General features: G+C 44.0%; 1 pseudogene; it reads left to right on the forward strand.

The window, feature by feature from the left end:
• The first annotated feature begins 5999 nt into the window (after positions 1-5999).
• On the forward strand, positions 6000-6653 carry LOC101826842 (annotated as a pseudogene).
• Positions 6654-8257: the final 1604 nt, after the last annotated feature.

An 8257-nucleotide genomic window follows, 5' to 3' on the forward strand; every position in this document is an offset into this window, starting at 1 on the left:
CCCAGCTATAGGGGCATCTCTCCATGAATCATGGCAGCCCCAAGACATACCAATCATTTTGCTTCATTTAGTTATTGCTGTGAAGAGACACCATGACCAAGGCAACTTATAAAGAAAGCATCTAGTTAGGGGCTACTTACAATTTCAGAGGGTGAGTCCATGACCATCATGTCGGGGAGCATGGCAGCAGGCAGGCAAGCATGGTGCTGGAAAAGCAGCTGAGAGCTTACATCTGATCCAAAGCACGAGGCAAAGAGAGAGCCAACTGGGAATGAGGTGAGTTTTTGAAACCTCAAAATCCATCCCCAATGACACACTTCCTCCAACAAGACCACACCTCCTAATCTTTCCTAGACAATCCCACCAATTTCAGAGCAAACGTTCAAATGTGTGAGCCTATAGAGACCATCCTCACTCAAACCACCACATTCCACTCCCTGGCCCCCATAGGCTTATGGCCATATCATATGCAAAATGCTCTTAGTCTAATTTCAAAAGTTTCTATAGTCTGCCAGTCTCAATATCATTTCACAGTCCAATATCTCTTTTGAGACTCAAGGCAATCTCCCAATTGTAACCCCTGTAAAATAGAAGGGCAAATTATACACTTCTAACATACAGTGGCACAGCACACACATTAGCATGCCAAAAGGGAAGAAAGAGGAACAGTGAGGAAATACTGGACCAAATCCAGACTGATCCAGCAAGACAAACTCCAAATGGTCTGGGCTATCCAGTGGATTAGGGGAAGCTTATAAGGCTCAGTAGGAGGGGTGGTATATGTGCACATGTGTCTGCAGGTATGCTCACTTGTGCACATGGACATGGAGGACACTCCCCACTTTATTCCTTTGAGGCAGGGTCTCTCCCTAAACGTAAAGTTTGAATGTTTTTGTAGGCTAGCAGCCAGCAAGCCCTAGCAGTTCTCCTGTCTCTACCTCCCACAGCACAGGGGTTACTGGTGTAAACCACACCTGTCATGTTACATCAGTTCTAGAACATGAATTCAGGTCCTGTGGTTGGTCAACAAACACTCCTAAACACTACGACATCTCCATAGCCCCCATTTGGCTTTTTGTTGTTGCTGGATCTTCCTCTTCCTCTTCCTCTTCCTCTTCTTCTTCTTCTTCTTCTTTTTCTCCTTCTTCTTCTTAAGACAGTCTCTGCCTCAAACTTCCTCTATAGCCAAAGTTAGCCATGAACTTCTGATCTCTCTGCCTCCACCTCCCAAGTGCTGTAGGCAGAGTTTCTCTGTGTCTCAACCACCTGCTCCCAAATAACCAGCAGTTGCTTCCCACATAACTGACTCAGAGACTTAATATACTTTATAACTGCTCAGCCAATAGCTCAGGCTTGTTACTAACTAGCTCTTACAACTTAATCCATGTCTACTAATCTGTGTGCTGCTCTAAGGCTCATTACTTTTACCTCTATTCCATTTTGTGTGTCCAACTCTTCTCCCTCTGGCTGTCAGATCCTCTGAATCTACCCTTCCTCATCCCATCATTCTCAGTATCCTGTTCAGCTATTGGCCAGTCAGCTTGCTTATTAAACCAATCATAGTGACATATATTCACAGAGTGTACAGAAGAACTATTCCTCAGCATGCTATTATTACAAGCAAGTAAAACACCATACCCGTGTACGTTGTACATGCTAGACAAGCACTGTACCAACTAAGCCACATCCTCAGACTCATGTTTTGATTTTGAGTTTCAGTACTAACAAGAAACAGAGGAAAGAAAGATCAAGTTGTTCCTTCTGTCTTGCCTCAGTTAGAAAAGCCTCTATTGAAAGAAAAAAGTAGTAAAGCTCAAATAATATTAAAGTTAAAAATAGAAAGATGCAACCTATGATATGGGCTCAAAGGAATAGAAAAAAACTAATTACAATTGAGAAACGATGTATCAAGAAATACCAATGATACTTTATCCTTAATCCAAAAAGTATTGCAGAAAGAATGGAGATTTTCTTGTCTAGTGTGCAGACTGACCTCACTGAAATAAGGTAGAAGTCTTTGAAGCATTTGGTAGAGGTTTTATTTTATTTTATTTTATTTTTGGTTTTTCAAGACAGGGTTTCTCTGTAGCTTTGGAGGCTGTCCTGGAACTCACTTTGTAGACCAGGCTGGCCTTGAACTCACAGAGATCCGCCTGCCTCTGCCTCCCGAGTGCTGGGATTAAAGGCGTGCGCCACCAACGCCCGGCTTGGTAGAGGTTTTAGCAAACAGGATGTGGTGACTTGAATGCTTGTTGGTGGAACAGTTGGGGCGTGGCCTTGTTGGAGGAGGTGTGTCATTGGGGGTGCACTCTGGAGTTTCAACAGCTATGCCAGCTGCAGTTATCACTCTCTTCCACCCAGTGCCTGTGGATCAGATATGCGCCCTCAGCTCCTGCCCCAGGGTCATGTCCGCTACCTGTTGCCATGCTCCCTATCATGATGGTCATGAACCCTAACCCTCTGGAACGATGAGCCTCCAAATTAAATGCTTTCTTTAGGAAGTATTTGGTCATGATGCCTCTTCATAGCAATAGAAAAGTAACTAAGATAGGGGACAAGCAGTAGCTACAGAGTTATAGGGTCTTGTTAAACAGAAGCGGTTAAATGTTTAAAGAAATAAAATTCCTTTACAATTAAAACACAGATGTAGGGCTGGAGAGATGGCTCAGGAGTTAAGAGCACTGACTGCTCTTCCAAAGGTCCTGAGTTCAAATCCCAGCAACCATATGGTGGCTCACAACCATCTATAATGAGATCTGGTGCCCTCTTCTGGCATGTAGTCATACATGCAGACAGAACACTGTATATGTAATAAATAAATCTTTTTTAAAAAACAGATCTAGTTATAGCACATTGTCAAATGACAAAGGTTTATGAGAGAACACCAGTAATGACATGCCTCCTATAATTGCTACTCAAGCCAAACTTCAGATATATGCTGTTGTGGTTTGAATATAGTTTTCTCAGTCCCAGATACTTCTCATGCTGAGGTTTTTAGCCCCATTAAGACAAACTTGAAACTTCATTTGACTATAGTGCTTAGAGGTGAACCTTTGGAAGGTGAATAGGATTTGGATAATAATAGAGTTCCCTTCATCAAATTCTAATGCTCTTCTAAGAAAAGGAAATAAGCCAGATGAGGTGGCACACGCCTTTAGTCCCAGCTCTTGGTAGACAGAGAGGACAGATCTCTGAGTTCAAGGCCAGCCTGGTCTACAGAGTGAGTTCAAGGACAGCTGGGGCTGCACAGAGAGTCCTGATGCAAAAAAGCAAAGAAGACAGAGGAAGAGGGAATGACCATTCTTTTTCCCTTACCCTTTGATGGTCTGTAATACCTCAGCACTCTATCTACAAAACAGCCATCATTAGATGTGGCCCCTGAATCTCAAACTTCCAGAACCGAGAGCCAAAGTAAATTCCTTTTGCCCATAAAGTAACCTGCCTTGACTATGTAATTACAGCAATGAAAAATGCACTAATCCCCACCCATAAATGAAGTCTAGAGGGATGTTTACTAAGATGCTGGTGACAAAAGATGTCCTTTTGATTTTTGTATGTTGTTCTGAATATCCCAGCAATGATCACATCCCCTTTTCCTAAAACTGAAGAGGACAAAGAAATGGAAAACAGAAAAAGTCTCACAGTGCTAAACACACAAAGAGCTTTGAAGTTACACGGAAGCAAAGGAAAGACAGAGGAGTAAGAGCAAACATTAACAAGAAGGTTGGAGAATGCACATCCTGGCTTCCTAACCACCAAGGGCAAGGACAGAGCCATCAGATCTAGAAAGCACCTACCAGAGAGCTGGCAGGACCGGTGATGCCGGCAAGTCACTCCCTGCCCATCACTCACACACACACACACACACACACACACACACACACACACACACACACACACACACTGATCATAAAAAAAAGTCCTGCTCTTGAACCAAACAACCCGATCCTGTGGCTTTCTATAAGAAACATTGAAATGTGATGGGTAACATTCCCAAGATAAATATTGTCCGCCAGAAGAAACAGGCCACATATTGAAAAGAGAGGGCACAATGCAAGTGGTGGTGGCCCACACCTGTAATCCCAGCACTTGGGAGGCAGAGGCAGGCGGATCTCTGAGTTCAAGGTCACCCTGGTCTACAGAGTGAATTCCAGGACAGCCAAGGCTACACAGAGAAACCCTGTCTCAAAAAAGAAAAAGGGGAGTGATGGTTAAGAGCCCTGACTGCTCTTCCAGAGGACCTGGGTTCGATTCCCAGCACCCACATGGCAGCTCACAACAGTCTAACTCTAGCAGGAGAACCCACACCCTCTTCTGGCCTCTAAGGGCACCACCAGTGCATGTACACAGACATATGCAAGCAAAACACTCACACACATAAGATAATAATAAGATGGAATCTTTAAAAAGAGAAGAGAAAAAGAGTGGCCACAACCTGCTGCCGTGATTTATTAGGTGTGATTCAGTAGGCATACAGAAACTCAGACCATAGTGAACTTTGCCCATATCTCTGCTTCTATTGTGTCCTTTCATGGTCTAGGACCTAGATCTCTGCTGCCCCCTGGTGGCTCAGAGACCAAAGAGCCCAGGAAAGAATTCCTTTCACTCCCTTAGGGTCTTATTCATTCTTGTGTTTGTCGATCTGTGTCGAGAAGCTGGTCTGTCTACACACCGATTCCCTTGATTCAACTCAAGAGCAACTCCCCACCCTTATCACCCCCACACCCCAACTTACCACTGATATCACGCCCCACGGGAGAAAAAACTGAGATTCAGAACAGCAGCGAGAGGTGCCGGTGCCCCTCGGTATTTCTGGGGAAGGGCACAGGGGACTCAGATAGATGCTCAAGGAAAGGCAGAAAGTACAGATCTTTTCCAGTCCCCACATGGGGGTCAGACGCCCGTTGCAAGGAGGCTGGGGGTGCAAGTGAGGGTGACTTTTCAGTCTGCTCAAGGATGGCAGACAGCTGGTAGGTTCAGGGTTCAGAGACAATTCACAGAATTCAAGCTGAAGGGACTTAAACCCTGAGGGAGGAAGGTTTTGCATGGTTTCTTTGTTTATTTGTTTATTTTATGTATATAAGTGCTTTGTTTTCATCCATGCCAGAAGAGGGCACCAGGTCTCATTACAGATGGTTGTGAGCCACGGTGTGGTTGCTGCGAATTGAACTCAGGACCTCTGGAAGAGGCTTTATGAGACAGGGTTTCTCTGCATTGTTTTGGAGGCTGTTGGTCCAGTCTGGCCTGGAACCCACAGAGATCCGTCTGCCTCTGCCTCCCAAGCAATGAGATTAAAGGCGTGTGCCACCTCTGTCTGCTGAAAACTGTGTTCTCTGCCAGTCTCCCTTGTCCTTGTTCCAATTTAGGAACCCCATGGGGTTTGATGACCTACCAAAGGAAAAATGCATTTGCACTGTATCATCCCAGTGTTGCAGGCTAACACACCCACCTGCAGAGGTGGCACAGCAAACTCCTGGAGAACCATAATATGAATTACATTTGGGAAGAGGGGCTGTGGGAGACAGGGTCTCTGTGTGTAACCCTGGCAGACATCGAACTCAGATCCTCCTGCCTCTGCCTCCCGAGTGTTGGGATTAAAGATGTTTTGTTTCCTTGAGTCTCATATAGCCTAGGCTAGCCTAGAGGTGGCCTTCAACTCCTGACCTGCAGGTCTCCACCTTCCAAGGGATTGCGGGCATTGCACCACCTGAACCAACGTTTTCTAATAAATAGGGGGGCTGCTCCAACCTGCAGCCTTAAGTTCACCTAACTTCCTAGGCTTTTTAAAAGTTTGTGGGACCAAATTTAAGTTATTTTAACAGGGTGAGGGAAAAAGACTTCTGACTTAAGGGAGACAAAAATGGCAAGCACACACACACACACACACACACACACGCACGCACACACATACACACACGCACACACACTCACACACACACAACCATGCGTGCAGCCCACACCAAACTCCTAGCAGCCAGTGGTGCTTGGACACACCGATTATGGGCTCCCTGCTGAGCAGCGACAGCTCCGCCTCGGCCCCCCAGCTGGGCCCCTGGAGCGCAGCAGGGACACCGAGCTGCCCATCACCTCTTTCGACTACATCAGCTGGTCCCGACCCCCTGTGGTCATGTGTTCTGCTGCTCCAGTATTGGGACCAGTATAAAGAATAATAAATGGACATATCCATACTGCCGGGCAAACCTTCCTTCAGAGGGAGTGCCAGCAACTGACATAACCAAAAGAACGAAATCAGAATACCAGAACTGTACTGAGTGTGGGACTCTGGTTTGCCTCAGTGACATGAGGACGCACACAAGGACATGTGAGAAGGACATCGATAACTGTGGTCCCCTGCAAGAACTGGGCGGGTCAGGGTGTGTGGCCATTCTGTCAGAGGGAACTGGATGGAGAGGCTTTGCTGGATCATTCCATTACCCACCACAGATCAAAAGGAGGCCTGCGTTCTGCCTGCTTTGCCATTTACTACCTAATGAGAGCCCAAGTACCTTCAATGGCAGCTTAATTAGACATTCGCAAGTCAGCCACGCTTTGTTTTATAATGATTTCCTAGATTTTGATATGAGGAAGCCCTTATCCAAAGAGTGTTAGACCGATCATTTCTTGAATATGTGAATCACTCAAACACCACATAATTTTATAAGTAGCAAGGGACAATTCACTTGTACCATTTAAGATGCTGCTTGAAGGACTGGAGGGAGATTGTCAGTATTTGGTGACGAAAAATGTACTACAGTGTTACAAGCTTGTCTTTGTTATGTTGCATTCCAAAACTGCTTTTGTTCTGGTTTAGATCTGCCTTTACATTCTTGAGTTTCTTAGACATTTAACCACAGGCAGTAGTCTCCATAAGCTGTTAACAGATGGAAGAGACACAGACTGAGTATGTGATGAAGGAGCTCGGGTGCACATTGGCCATACTGTGCATAATGCTACTGTCACCCTGGCTAGGCAAGATAACCAGTCTCTGTTGTATGCAAAAGGATGGACCGAAATATGGACATTAAAGGAAATTTAGAAGTCAACAGAATCAATATTAACCAAATTACAGCACATAATATTATAAGAAATTTTGTGTTTGGCATGTGTACTTAGCTGGGCATGGTGGTACCTGCCTGCAACCCAAGTATTTGGGAGGCGGAAGGATCAGAAGGGCAAGGCCAGCCTTGGTTGATGAGACCATAAAAACATTAAAAACTGAAAAAGGGAAAAAATTTATGTGAACTTAACTATTGACATACCATATGCACATATAAAAATTTGATGGAATTTTTTCAAATATTTGTACCTTATTATTTAGAAGTATTTTATAATACAGGCGATTTCTTAAGACCTAACTGTTAATATTTGTGGTCTGAAATTTTCGCATTGGTAATTTTGAGTGGAACTCCTAAACTTTGTTTTTAATTTTAACATCTTAAAAAGTATAAAATAAAGCACACAAAATGTGTAGCTTAAGAAAAAAAAAAAGAACCAGAAACCATGTCAAAGATCCACCCTCAGCCAAGATGTACAGTGGAAACACACCTTGAGTACAACAGACAAAAACCCAAGCAGCAGACGGTGCTGCCCACCTGTAATCCCAGCACTGGGGAAGTGGTCATGAGAAGATCAGGAGTTCAAGGGCTACATAGGAATTTGAGGTTAACTTTGGTTACATGAAACTTCAAAATCAAAACAGCAAACAAAAACGATCCTGTAACATACTTGGTGTAAGACAGTGACATTTTTAATATCTGACAGAAAACGAAAGAAGGAAGTAGAAAAGCTTTTAAAATGTATGGTGACTGGTTGACAACCTGAGTTCAATCCCCAGAACTCACACAATGAAAAGAGAAACAACTCCTCAAAGTTGTCATCTGAAAACTCACTGTGCACATGCAACTACACACACACACACACACACACACACACACACAACATTTAAAAGAAAAATTTTGTTTTACCTTGTTATGCATCAAACAAGTCAGGATGTATTATTTTCAAAATGACTAAACTCATCCAAGATTGCCTAAGGTGTTACACATAGCTCTTTTACTAGACCTCTATACAATGGCTAGTTTATTTAACTAGTCATTTCGTAATGGGCATTAATACTCTTCTTCATATATGCTACATTAAAAAAAGAATCTGTTACCTTTCTTTAGTCCACAGGTTTCACAATGCCAAAGTCATGCACAGGTTAGACCCACTAGCGTCCCCACCTCATCTGAGCCCCTACACAGTACAGACAAGAAGG

The sequence above is a fragment of the Mesocricetus auratus genome, unplaced genomic scaffold (genome assembly GCF_017639785.1).
Source record: "Mesocricetus auratus isolate SY011 unplaced genomic scaffold, BCM_Maur_2.0 Super-Scaffold_100028, whole genome shotgun sequence".
Lineage (NCBI taxonomy): Eukaryota > Metazoa > Chordata > Mammalia > Rodentia > Cricetidae > Mesocricetus > Mesocricetus auratus.